The sequence below is a fragment of the Crocodylus siamensis genome, chromosome 3 (genome assembly GCF_052110815.1).
Source record: "Crocodylus siamensis isolate JL-2025a chromosome 3, ASM5211081v1, whole genome shotgun sequence".
In the NCBI taxonomy this organism is placed as follows: domain Eukaryota; kingdom Metazoa; phylum Chordata; order Crocodylia; family Crocodylidae; genus Crocodylus; species Crocodylus siamensis.
Window position 1 is genome coordinate 221,365,181 of NC_143397.1, and position 12,542 is coordinate 221,377,722.

At 42.9% G+C, this 12,542-nt stretch overlaps 1 long non-coding RNA gene across 2 annotated transcripts in view; it reads left to right on the forward strand.

Moving 5' to 3' along the window:
• The window catches only part of LOC149869498 (uncharacterized), a 103,782-nt gene that overhangs the window by 85,771 nt on the left and 5,469 nt on the right, over positions 1 to 12,542 (forward strand). For both annotated transcript variants that reach the window (XR_016441483.1, XR_016441484.1), the window contains 3 exons: positions 5,758 to 5,799; positions 8,156 to 8,221; positions 10,762 to 10,870. This is a non-coding gene — a long non-coding RNA (uncharacterized LOC149869498). The remainder of the gene's footprint in view (positions 1 to 5,757; positions 5,800 to 8,155; positions 8,222 to 10,761; positions 10,871 to 12,542) is intronic.

The window sequence follows — 12,542 nt, forward strand, 5'->3', positions numbered from 1 at the left end:
TCTGAGAGCCACAATCTTTCAGCTGTAAGAAACCAGTCAAACTGCTCAGACTGTCCTAGTGTGAGATACAAAGAGTTTGAAATCTGTTGCTATGATGTGCATTAGGACATAAGAGCCGAGCCTCATGAACAGCACCAAAATCCTAGATTCAGATACACTCGCACTTGGAAACATTTTCATTAGGGGATCTCATAGGCATCTCCTTTGTTCATCTTGCCAGTGTGACTGTAATGGTCAACAGCATAAACAATTATATCAGTACAACTCTGGGAACAGGATTTACAGTTGTCTTGTGCTCCCTCTTCTGGTTGGTATTTGCCTTTGCACTCAGAGCAAAAATCAACAGGAACTAATTAGACTTTTCTGTTCCTTGAAAATAATGGCTTTAAAACAAGTTTATTTATTCCGTATTTTGGATATATTTACTACTTATTATAGGTGCTGGTTGGACATAACTTATGTTATGTATTCAAAGCATTATTTTTTCCTTAGGAACACTGATGTCCCTTTGTTGATTCTGAGGAACTTTAAATGTAAAAGGTAAAATATACTATCTCTAGCTCTTTTCATTTTGAAAAGAACGTTGGAAGAATAAATTGACTTAAGCCAGTGTAAGTTACTCGCCCAGTTTTTTTTTTCTTTTTCTTTTTTCTTTTCCCTAAATGACAGATTGTGAATACAATCTAATGGCACTATAGCAGATGGCCTTGCTGGAGCTCTGTTTATTCAAATGGCTAGTAGGGGGTGGGGAAAGCAATGTTAAATCTCACTAGTGCAATTGGTTTCCTACTAGAAACATTCTGTTTGAAAATTTCTAAAATTGAAATTAATTAATGGATATACCAGCTGTCAACCATGTCAGCAAATATTGCAGAGTTCCAAACCATTATAGATCAATTCACAATACTGGAAAATAAATGAACTGCCATATTAGTACTATCAAGGTCTACCACAAGTTGGCTTTCAGCCAGCTGATTGTGACCATCTCACACTGCTAAAAAGCAAATGTGACAGCTTAATATCATGTGAATTAACCTAATGAGGTAAACACAAAGCTGAATGAAAGGTATCATGCAATGGAGTCCTGTCTTGGTGTAAGTTGTAGGCTCTTGGTCTAAATCAAGCTATTTATCTTACTTTTTTCATCTACAGAATACGGATAACCCTTACACATAGTACTTACCAGATACATAGGAGCAGATCCTTAGCATTTACAATTTATGGCAACTGTGGATCTGCCCCATTGTGATTTACGAATTAATGCTGCTAAAGTGCTACTGTTTAAGTTTAAAAATTTACCATAACATGGTGGTTGAGTGGGTAGGGGTGAGTAAACTCAAAATCTCTGCCTTATTTGGAGAATCATTTTTTGGAATTCCTTTTCAGTCAGAAGGGAATGGAAAAGGTTGGTTGGTCAATTCTTACGTTAAAATGTCTGTGGCCAATTCTTGGATGAAAACTGTCACAAATTAGACTGAAATTATAGCCTTGGCTTTGCAGGCAAAGATGTACAAGAAAATTATCTTAGGTCAAATTATTATTGAGTGATCACAAAAGTGAAAATTTTGGTTTTACATACTCTGTGGCTTTTTTAGACATTCAGACTAAATTTAGATTAATCTTACTCAAAGAAATGTTGGGTTTTGTTTCTGTTCACTTATTTTTCAATTAATGAAATTAAAAAATGAGCAGTATTAGTAAATCCATATTTGTTCCTTTGGAAAATTGTCTTTATTGATTGTAACTGCCTCCTGTTGTTATCAAAGGTCAGTGTTTGCAGAGAGTAATACAGCCCAATAAATTAAACACACTGAAAGTTTCCAATCAGTTTTCCCCACCAAGCAAACCAGTTTTATAGCTATCTGAAAGACTACAAGTTATTTAAGTTTGTTTTCTGCATGAAATATTTAAATTAGTAGTCACTTACACTAAACTATCAGTTTCTATATGTTAGAGATTATACTAAGCCTGAAACAGTCATTTTTACAATGAATTGCAAGTGATAATTTAATATGTAGAAATCCTTCTTTACTTTTACCTCTGTTTATTTTGAGATATGGGTGTTGACCCATAGTTTCCTGTACCCAAGTCTACTATATTTTCAAATGAGAAAATGACCACACAAAAGTGTCCTGGTTTTACAGTTACAAAATACTCATACAAAAAACGCTAATGTTTCATAGATTTCATAGACATTAGGGCTGGAAGGGACCTCGGAAGATCATTGAGTCCAGCCCCCTGCCCCGGGGGCAGGAAGTCAGCTGGGGTCACAGGATCCCAGCAAGATAAACATCCAATTGATTCTTAAAGGAGTCCAGAGTAGGTGCTTGCACCACCTCTGGTGGCAGTCAGTTCCAGGTCCTGGGGACTCAGACAGTAAAGAAGTTCTTCCTTATGTCCAGCCTGAAATGGTCATGGAGGAATTTGTGACTGTTTGACCTTGTCATCCCCTGGGGCGCTCTAGTGAACAGTTGTTCCGCCCTATCCTGATGTACACCACTTACATACTTATAGGCAGCCACCAGGTCCCCCTCTTTTCCAGGCTGAAGAGTCCCATGGCTCTCAGCCTCTTATCATAAGGCCTGTTTTCCTGCCCTCTGATCACGCATGTGGCTCTCCTCTGGACTCTCTCAAGCTTCTCCACATCCTTTTAAAATTGTGGAGCCCAGAACTGGGTACAGTACTCCAGCTGCGGCCTCACCAAGGCTGAGTACAGAGGGAAGGATGACATAATGTTACTCTTGTCAGCATCTGACCCAACAGTGGCATATGCATAATACAGGATTTTGTTCAGTACTTTAGTATTATGAATGAATTCATAATGAAATGTCAAATAAGTATGGTTAATTTTCACTTGGAGGAGGAAAATTTTGATAGGATATCACACTCTTCCACCTTTCCTCTTCACTCATTTGTTAAATGGAACACTTGTTCCACTGAACAGTTTGTTCTTTGTAAACACAGAGCAAATCCTCTGTGTTCCAGCAATAAATCTTAAACAAATATTTTATAGTTATAAAACACAAATATTCCAGGTGTTTTGAAAGAAGATCCTGAGACACAGTATAAAAAAATGAGAAGTGTGGTTAGTTTTCCTATGTCAATACTGTTGCTATATGATTCTATTGAACAGACCTGGTTAGAATGCTTTCAACTAAATATTTCTTCATCCAAAGACTTTCTTATGTCCAGGATGGATTTTTTTTTCAAAATGAAAGAGAAGGAGTAAGATTGAAAATGTACCTCTTCTTACCCCCAGACTAGCAATGACTTGATGAGTAGAGTGCTCAGCTTCATAATGAGAGACTCAGGTCCAAATTCCTAATCTGACTGATTTGGAACAGGGACTTGCACATAGATTTCCCACATTCTACATGCTCTTATCCAATGGGCTCTTGGTTTGTTTTGACCTTTTCTTGTCCTTTTTTCCTTTCTAAATTTTGGAAAGCCTTGGTTTAATTTAGTATGAAAATTAAACAACTGCAAACACCTCACAATTTTCCATAAAACACAATAAATAGTAAGCCACCCTTACTATTGAATCTCAATATAATACAACCTATTTCCATATTTACATGAATGGTCCATAGCCTTTACACAAATGTAAATCCTCTTAAGCCATGTTTAAAGGATCAGGCTGTGAGATTGCTCTCGAGAAGTTTGATATTCTTGAAGATATTACATTAAGAAGCAATATGGATAAGTACATGTTGGATAAATGATTTTTGGAAAGTATTTAATAAATTTCCACATCAGAAGGTCACATCTAAGGTACTATAGTCTTGGAAGAAATTCAGAGCTGTCACACAAGATAAAAATGGTTCAAAGGACACATAATTGTGCTTAAATTGCGGAAAACAATTGAATGAGAGACAGAAATAACTGAAGGCCTCATTGCTAATTATATATGTACTGTGATGTGACTGAAAGCTAGATTTCCAAGAAAGCAAATAGCACTGAAGTTGATTTGAAGGAAAAAAAATTTACAGTTTTTACATATTTGGGTATCTGAGAAAATAATAAATGGCAAATGTAGCTATTATAATAATGGGTAATCTCTGAGAAATAAATAAAAAGAGCTAAATGAATGTATAGTCTTAATTTTGAAACTAAACGTTTTGATATTTATGTTTTTGTGTGTGTATATGTTATATATATATATATATAATTTGTCTATAATACTTTTTAAATTAAATAACACAACTGTTACTTTTATTTTCCACCTGAAACTACCAGCTTTACTTTGTAGGCAAGAAATGTATACATAGATCAGTGTATCACTAAAATGCACCAGAATCAACTTGAATGGAGAACAAGAGCAAGGCTAGGGACAGAAGTTACACATAAACCGGTTTAAGTGATTGGAAACTGGTTTAAACCGTAACAGAACGAAGTTCAGTGCACATAAACCACTTTCAAAATGGCCAAAACAAGTTTAAGATAAACCTTGTTGGATGTAGTATCAGATTTAACTGATTTAGGTCAAATCAGTTTATGGAACTTCTTCCTGGTTCAAGTTAATTCATAGTCCCTTAGTATCCCAGAATGCTTTGCGGCCCTGAGCTGTGCTGTCTGCTCCAGAGCAGTAGGGACTGCCTCACCCCTCTGCTCCCTAGTCTGCTTCCTGCCTGTGTCCATCATCCTATAGGGACGGTGGGAAGGCAGGGGAACAGACCCCAACATCCCCTTAGCCAGGGAATTCTCCTGCTCCTCCACAGTCAGTTTTGCCTCAGTGCTGTGAATCTGAGGCAAAACTAGTTGCAGGGGAGCAAAAGAATTTCCCTCTGCTCCCTGACATTGCCCTGGACTATCCATGAGACTTATAGCAGCTAAGGCAAGCAGCTCTGGGGTTTGGGAGAGGGAAAATTCCCTTCAGCTCCCTGGAGCTGCCCCAGGCTGGCGGACCCTGGCTGGGGTGGTGGGAAGCCCCACAAGATGGGGGCTCTCCTGTACCCCCAGGCTGGGCTGCATGGGAAAGCACCCAATTCAGAGGACTTCTCCCTCCTTCCTGTGGCAGTGGCTGAAGCAATCAGGAGCTGATGTGGCAGGCTGGCTGGCAGTGACCTGGCCCAGGGGTTTTGAAAGGGTAAAAGATGATTGGAGGACTTGGGATTCCCTTTTCTCACCAATCAAGCCCCAGAGACTCACCCTCCATTGGCCCCTGGGGTCACCTGGAGGTGGATAAAATGGGCAGCGCAACTGACTCAGAGGAGACCAGCAAGGGACCACAAGGAAGGAGTCTCAAAGAGCTGGCAAGAGCTGGGCCAGTGGGGTGGGAGCAGTTGCCCCAGAAGAGCCTGAAGGAGCGAGACCTGCAGGCAGCAGTTGGACCCTCAGCAGTGCAGCATGCGGCTGGCAGGAGAGGCTCCCCAGCTCCAGCAAGGATCTGAGCAGTGACCTGAGAGGTTCCGAGCCCTGCTTCCAGCTCCTCCAATAAGAGGCCTGGCAGCTCAACATGAGGCTGGGGCTCCTGGAAGGTCAAGACCCCTAGCAGCTTGCTACCATACCAGCACTGGTGGCCGTGTGGTAGAGTTTCTGCCTACTACATGGGAGATCTGAGTATAAGTCCCAGCTGGGGTGAATGAAGTAGGGAGAAATTCTTGTTGCAGTGGAAAGGGGCCATTGTGTTTTTCTCCTTTCTCCCTGCTTTACGTACTTAGGCCCTAAATTCCTTGTCATATGCCATTTTATATTTTGTGCCTTTTATATTTCACCAACCAGTATTGTTTGTTCTGCTGTTTGTGTTTTATATTTTAGTTAACCCTGTCTTTTGTCAACTGGATGAATACGTCTTTGATTGTAAGTGTCTAACCTTTGTTGAATCCTGCCCCCTCAGGGCATTGTAGTGTCCCCTATACCCCCTGGTTTATACTGGTTATATTCCCAGTACTGTTCTCTCATTAAAAGGTATATGGTTAAGTCCCCATTGGTGGTCTGGCTCTGCTCTATGGGGGGAGGAGGGTCCCTACACCCCCCACAGCACTTGTGCACCTCTTTTGATTCCTTCAATTGGAGAGGGCATACCTCTTGGAGTACTGCCTGGGTTACACTAGGAAGGGGGAGGGAGAGAATCCCCCCTGCCTTTCCCAGCTGAAAACTGACTGGCAGTTCAGTTAGTTATTGGTTCAATCTATGCAGCTTAAAGGAAGCTGCCTAGATTGAATTGATTCTGTCCCACGCATTTTAACTGTCTGTACTTAGCCCAAATGAGAGAACTGTAGAAACAATAAATTATCTAGGAAATTCCAATAAATTCTTATATCATCATCTTATGCAACACAGTCAAGAAATCTGTGTCAAATTGCCTTTTAAAATACTAGAATACCCATGCTTTCACAAAACCTCACAAAGGGTCTGAACAGGAAGGGGAAGGAGCATGATGCACAATAAGACATAAAAAAAGTCCTGGGTCAAATGCTTTGTGGAGGAAACAGTGTTACAGTGCATGTCAGAAATTAATGTCTTGCAATATTGTAGTGTCACCTTCATTTTATCTCTCTGAAGAACAGTAGATGTAAATGAGAGTATACATTTTACAATTATCTGAGCTATTTGCTATACTTTAACCATTTGTTTTCATAGTTGAACAAGCACAACTTTGGGGACAATGCTGTGGTATTTGTTTCTGATTGCAGTCATAACAAATGCTTTATATGAATGGTTCCTCAATCCTACATGACCGTTTTATGTAGGGCTTGATCCTGCCCTCATTGCTCCATTTACCTCAGTAGAGGTGGAACTAGAATAGTAATGAGAAATACATATACTGTCTTTCATGTTTTATTTATTCATTTATATTTCCACTTGTTGATCTATTGCCTAAAATTGACCTTTGTAACTGAAGTGTCTCTCATAGGCACTCACTATAACTCATGGAGCTTCATGGAAAGCACTGTGAGTTACAGCAAACCCTCTGACCCAACGGACATTTGCTGTTTGGGGAGGATCAAGCTCCATATTGGAGCTGATCCAGCAGAGAGAGGTTGTGTGTCTTCAGCCTCTCTCCCTTAGCTCTCCCCACCAGTTTCAGTGCTGTCTTCAGGATGGGAGGGGGAAGAAGGCAAGGGAGGGAGCTCCAGTCTGGGGTCTGCCCAGCCTGCTCTTGAGGCAGGGGGTGGGTGGGTTAGAGCCCCCCCCAGAATGGGGTGCTCCAATCCGTGCACTCCTCCTCAAGCATAAACTGGACAAACCCCAGATTGCAGCTCCTTGTCTTGCCTTCTCCCCCTTCCCATCCTGAAGACAGCACTGGGGACATGGCTGGGCTGATGCAGTCCAGCCCTGCTTGCAGGCAGGGACAAACAGAAGTTAATGAAGGTGCTCCACTTTGGAGGGCCTTCATCTGAACCCTCATTAAATGAGAGTAAATTTGTTGCACAATTGGGCACTTTTAAAACACTCCGCAGCCGTGCACTTCTGTCAGGGCATGGCTGTAGAGTGCTTTCAGGGGGTTGATTGTACAACAGATATTACTTCTGTCACCATCCATATTGTTCCCCTACACTAGGCACAATGACTTCCAGACACAGCAGAACTGGTGCCACTCCATTTCACAAACAGTAAATGGGTAGAATTTTTGTCTTAAGTGATTAGGAACTAAATGATAGGAAAACACTTAAAAGCCAGTCCACCAAGGGTTGAAAATAATCAAACTCCAGGAGGTACAGGGGATACATGGAAATCTTTATATCACAGAATTAAACCATAGCCAAGAAAAAAGGCTATATTATATAACTACAGAGAGGCAACAAAATAATTTATGCTACTCAGTTTAAAAGCATCACATTTTTTATACATTAAGAAAAAAGCAGAGTCTGAGTCATTAGAAAAATACTTGCACAGCTGGTAAATTGTATTTTCTATGGACCTTAAACATGTGATTCTAAGTGCTAAGTATACACATTATTAGGGTAAATCCAAATCCAGGCTGTTGAAAAATCCAAAGTGTTGGAGGATTTAGGATCTTCCTGTGGATTTTTTTGTAGCCTCTACAATCTATGCTTTCATTAAAATAATATATGTTCTAACTTTCTGGGTTCTGAAAAAAACCTTCCCAATATAAACCTATACAGTGTCTTGTTGAGGGTGCAGCCAAACAATGTTATGTATAAGATAATAAAAATGCTTTGTTCTGTGTTTTTTTACCTTCTGATAACAGATGAATCCATCCATTCAGAAATGAAGAGCTTCTGGGATATGACCTCTGTCCCTCACTCTTACACAGGTAGCTTTGTTGAAGTGTTAGTATCAGATATTCTTTTGTGAATGACTGGTGCCTCCTGTGATGGCGGCACTAAGTGGCGAGTGGGGACTGCCCACAGCCACCGCTGGTGATGTTGTGGGGTGGGAGGATGGTGAACAGTGACTGCCCACAGAAACCAACAGTGGCTCCAGTGGCGGCCAGTCTCAGGGGAGGCACATGCCCGTCCACATCCCCTCTACGCATTGCCTAAGTATTCTATGAAAGAGATGAGCAGCATCATGTTCCTCACCAGGGAAGAGAACCATTCTTTGCGTGGCTATTATTCATAGTTTCATAGTTCACAGTTTCATAGTTGGTAGGGTCAGAAGGGACCTGAGCAGATCATTAAGTCCAACTCCCTGCCGTGGCAGGAAAGAGTACTGGGGTCAAATGACCCCAGCAAGGTGTTCATCTAGCCTCCTCTTAAAGACTCCCAAGGTAGGAGCCAGCACCACTTCTCTTCAAAGTTTGTTCCAGATCCTAGCTGCCCTGACCATGAAGTAGCACCTCCTGATGTCTAATCTGAATCTACCCTCTGCCAGCTTGTGACCATTATTTCTTGTCACTCCTGGTAGTGCTCGGGGGAACAGGGACTCTCCCAATGCCTGCTGGTCCCCCCGACTAGTTTGTAAACGGCCACTAGATCCCCCCATAGCTTTCTTTTGTAGAGGCTGAACAGGTTCAGGTCCTCGTAAGGCCTGCCCTGCTGACTCCTGATCATGTGGGTGGCCCTCCTCTGGACCCTCTCCATGTTGTCCACATCCCTCCTGAAGTGCGGCGCCCAGAACTGGATGCAATACTCCAACTGTGGCCTGACCAGTGTCGCATAAAGGGGGAGGATCACCTCCTTGGACCTGCTTGAGATGCATCTGTGGATGCATGACAAAGTACGGTTGGCCTTCCTGGCCATGTCCCCACACTGTTGGCCCATGTTCATTTTGGCATCAATAATGACTCCAAGATCCTTTTCTGCCTCTGCACTGACAAGAAGGGAGTTCCCCAGCCTGTAGGTATGGTGCTGCTTCTTCCTCCCCAGGTGTAGTACCTTGTACTTGTCAATGTTGAAACCCATCTTGCTCTCATCCGCCCACCCCTGTAACCTGTCTACGTCCAATTGCAGCCTATTCCTCCGTTCTAGCATGCCCATTTCTCCCTGCAGCTTAGTGTCCTCCGTGAATTTGAACAGGGTGCTTTTTACCCCCTCATCCAAGTCACTGATGAAGATGTTGAACAGTGCAGGCCTGAGGACTGAGCCCTGTGGAACCCCACTGCCCGCATCCCTCCAGGCTGAATAGGTCCACCACCACGCTCTGGGTGCAGCCCTCCAGCCAACTAGTGACCCATTTGACTGCATAGGTGTCGATGCCACAGTCTCCTAGTTTTTTAATGAGAATGGGGTGAGAGAGTGTCAAAGGGCTTCCTAAAGTCCAGAAAGACTTTATTCACTGCTACACCTACGTCTAAGGATTTTGTGACCTGGTCATAGAAGGCCACCAGTTTGGTCTGACATAATCTGCTTCTAATGAACCCGTGTTGGTTGCCCCTAAGCGTAATTTCCCCTGCTGGCCCCTTGTGGACATGCTCCAGGATAACTCTCACAAAAAGCTTCCCCAGGACCGAGGTAAGCCTGATTGGCCTATAGTTTCCCGGGTCCTCCTTCTTCCCTTTTTTGAAAATTATGACTCACTTAAGAGAATTCTGTCTCATTCTTTCTGATTTTCTGGACTACTCTGACTAAAAGGGAGTGGAGGGGAAAGAGCCCATCAGGTTACTTGTCTGTTGAAAAAACTGCACATCTGTTCTCCATTCTTTTTTTTTCCTAGGGTCTAAAAGTAAGTGTCCAGTTTCTTGCTGCAGCTGGACATAAGGAAGGCAATTTGAGGTGACTGTGACCTTCTTAAAATCATTTCCAGGATGTTTTGGTTTAAACTCCCACTCTCTTGAGTAAAGTGTTTGCCTACTCTTTCAGGCTTGTTTACACATTGAATTTCCTTTGGCTGTATTTAGTTGAGATCCTTGTGTACTCCATTCTTTTTAGTGCAGAATTCTGAGGACTGCAGAGTTCAAATAGGACTTTGGACCCCTTACCAGTTCATATAGACAATAACTAGGTAGTGCTTCCTCTGGAAGAGAATCTTATTTGAGTAGATAACACATGACTCTTACATTAATGCCTGTTGCTTTTAACTTAGTATTGTTTCATATTTCTGCTTTCTGCTCCAGAATGGTTGTATCTGCAAATTCATTTGTGCTCCTGGGAGATAACTCTTTATAATTGGATACAGGATATTTTCAGTAGAGGTTATTTTCAATCTCTAGGTTCTATGATTCTGGAACAGGTAAAAGGAACTGTTTATCCCTTTACAGGGACATACAGTTTAGTATTATCTGCAGGCATGGCTCATATCCTTGGTACTATGGTACACAAAGTGCATGAGAAAAAACAGTTATCTGAGTAGTGCAAATTAGATATTTTTATGATGAGGCATAATCATATTTGTTATTTATTATTTATACTGCAGGAGAACTCAGCCCCAGACATGAAGCAGGGGCTGAGTTTCGTGCTATGCATGCAAAAAAGGTCCCTGTCCCAAAGAATGTGAGACAAGAGGCAACAGGTGGATACAGCAGGTAATGAGAACAAAAGGAAATAATAAGACAATATTGATCAGCCTGACTGCAAGTTGCTTCAGCATACCGGATGCCTACCTATTGTGAACTACTCTGTAGACCATATGGTAAAGGAATTTTAAGGGAGGATTTGAAGGACAACAATGAAGAGACATTTCAGATGCTTATAGAGTTATTTATATAGATTTCATAGATTTTCATAGACATTAGGGCTGGAAGGGACCTCGGGAGATCATCGAGTCCAGCCCCCTGCCCAAAGGGCAGGAAGTCAGCTGGGGTTATAGGATCCCAGCAAGTTAAGCATCCAATTTACTCTTGAAGGTGTTCAATGTAGGTGCTTGAACCACCTCTGATGGCAGGCTGTTCCAGACCTTGGGGGCTCGGACAGTAAAGAAATTCTTCCTTATGTCCAGCCTGAAACAGTCTTGCAGGAGTTTATGACCGTTCTACCTAGTCATCCTTTGGGGTGCTCTGGTGAACAAACGTTCCCCCAGATCCTGGTGGTCACCCCGATAAACTTATACGTGGCCATCAGATCACCCCTGAGCCTACGCTTTTCCAGGCTAAAGAGTCCCATGTCTCTCAGCCTGTCGTCATAATGTCTGTTCTCCTGACCTCTGACCATGCGCATGGCTCTTCTCTGGACTCTCTCAAGCTTCTCCACATCCTTTTTGAATTGTGGAGCCCAAAACTGGACGCAGTACTCCAGCTGCGGCCTCACCAAGGCCGAGTACAAGGGGAGAATGACGTCCCAGGATTTGCTCGAGAAGCATCTATGGATGCACGCCAGCATTTTGGTCGCTTTACTAGCCGCAGCATCGCATTGCAGGCTCATGTTCATCTTGTGGTCAATGATGACCCCCAAGTCTCTTTCTTCTGTAGTGCTAACCAATGTAGCACTGCCGAGCCTATAAGGGTGCTGCAGGTTTTTCCTCCCAAGGTGGAGAACCTTGCATTTTTCGGTGTTAAACACCACGAGGTTCTTGTCTGCCCATTTGCTGAGCTTGTCCAGGTCAGCCTGGATCACCCGCCTATCTTCTGGCGTGGATGCTTTGCCCCAAATTTTGGTGTCATCGGCAAACTTGGCCAGTCTACTCCTGACTTCAATGTCCACATCGTTAATGAAGATGTTGAACAGTATGGGTCCCAGGACAGAGCCTTGAGGGACCCCACTGGTCACAGGGCACCACGATGAGTGACTGCCATCAATCACAACCCTCTGGGTCCGACCACGGAGCCAATTTCCCAGCCAGCGGATCGTGGTGGAGCCAAGGCCACAACTGGCCAGTTTGGCCAAGAGGTGATCATGGGATACCAAATCAAAAGCTTTTTTGAAGTCAAGATATATGACATCAATCTCTTCTCCCTCGTCCAGGTGATAGGTCACCCAGTCATAGAAGGAAATGAGATTGGTCAAACAAGACCTACCCGCAACAAACCTGTGCTGGCTGTCCCTTAGAATGTTAGCCTGGGCCAGTCCCTCAAGGATGGCCTCCATAATAAACTTTTCTAAGATCTTCCCAGGATAGAAGTCAGGCTAATGGGCCTGTAGTTAGCCGGATCCATTATCCTCCCTTTCTTGAAGATCAGCACCACACTGGCCTTCTTCCAGTCTTTGGGCACTACACCAGAGCGCCAGGAGTTTTCAAAGATCCGTGCCAGGGGCTGGGCT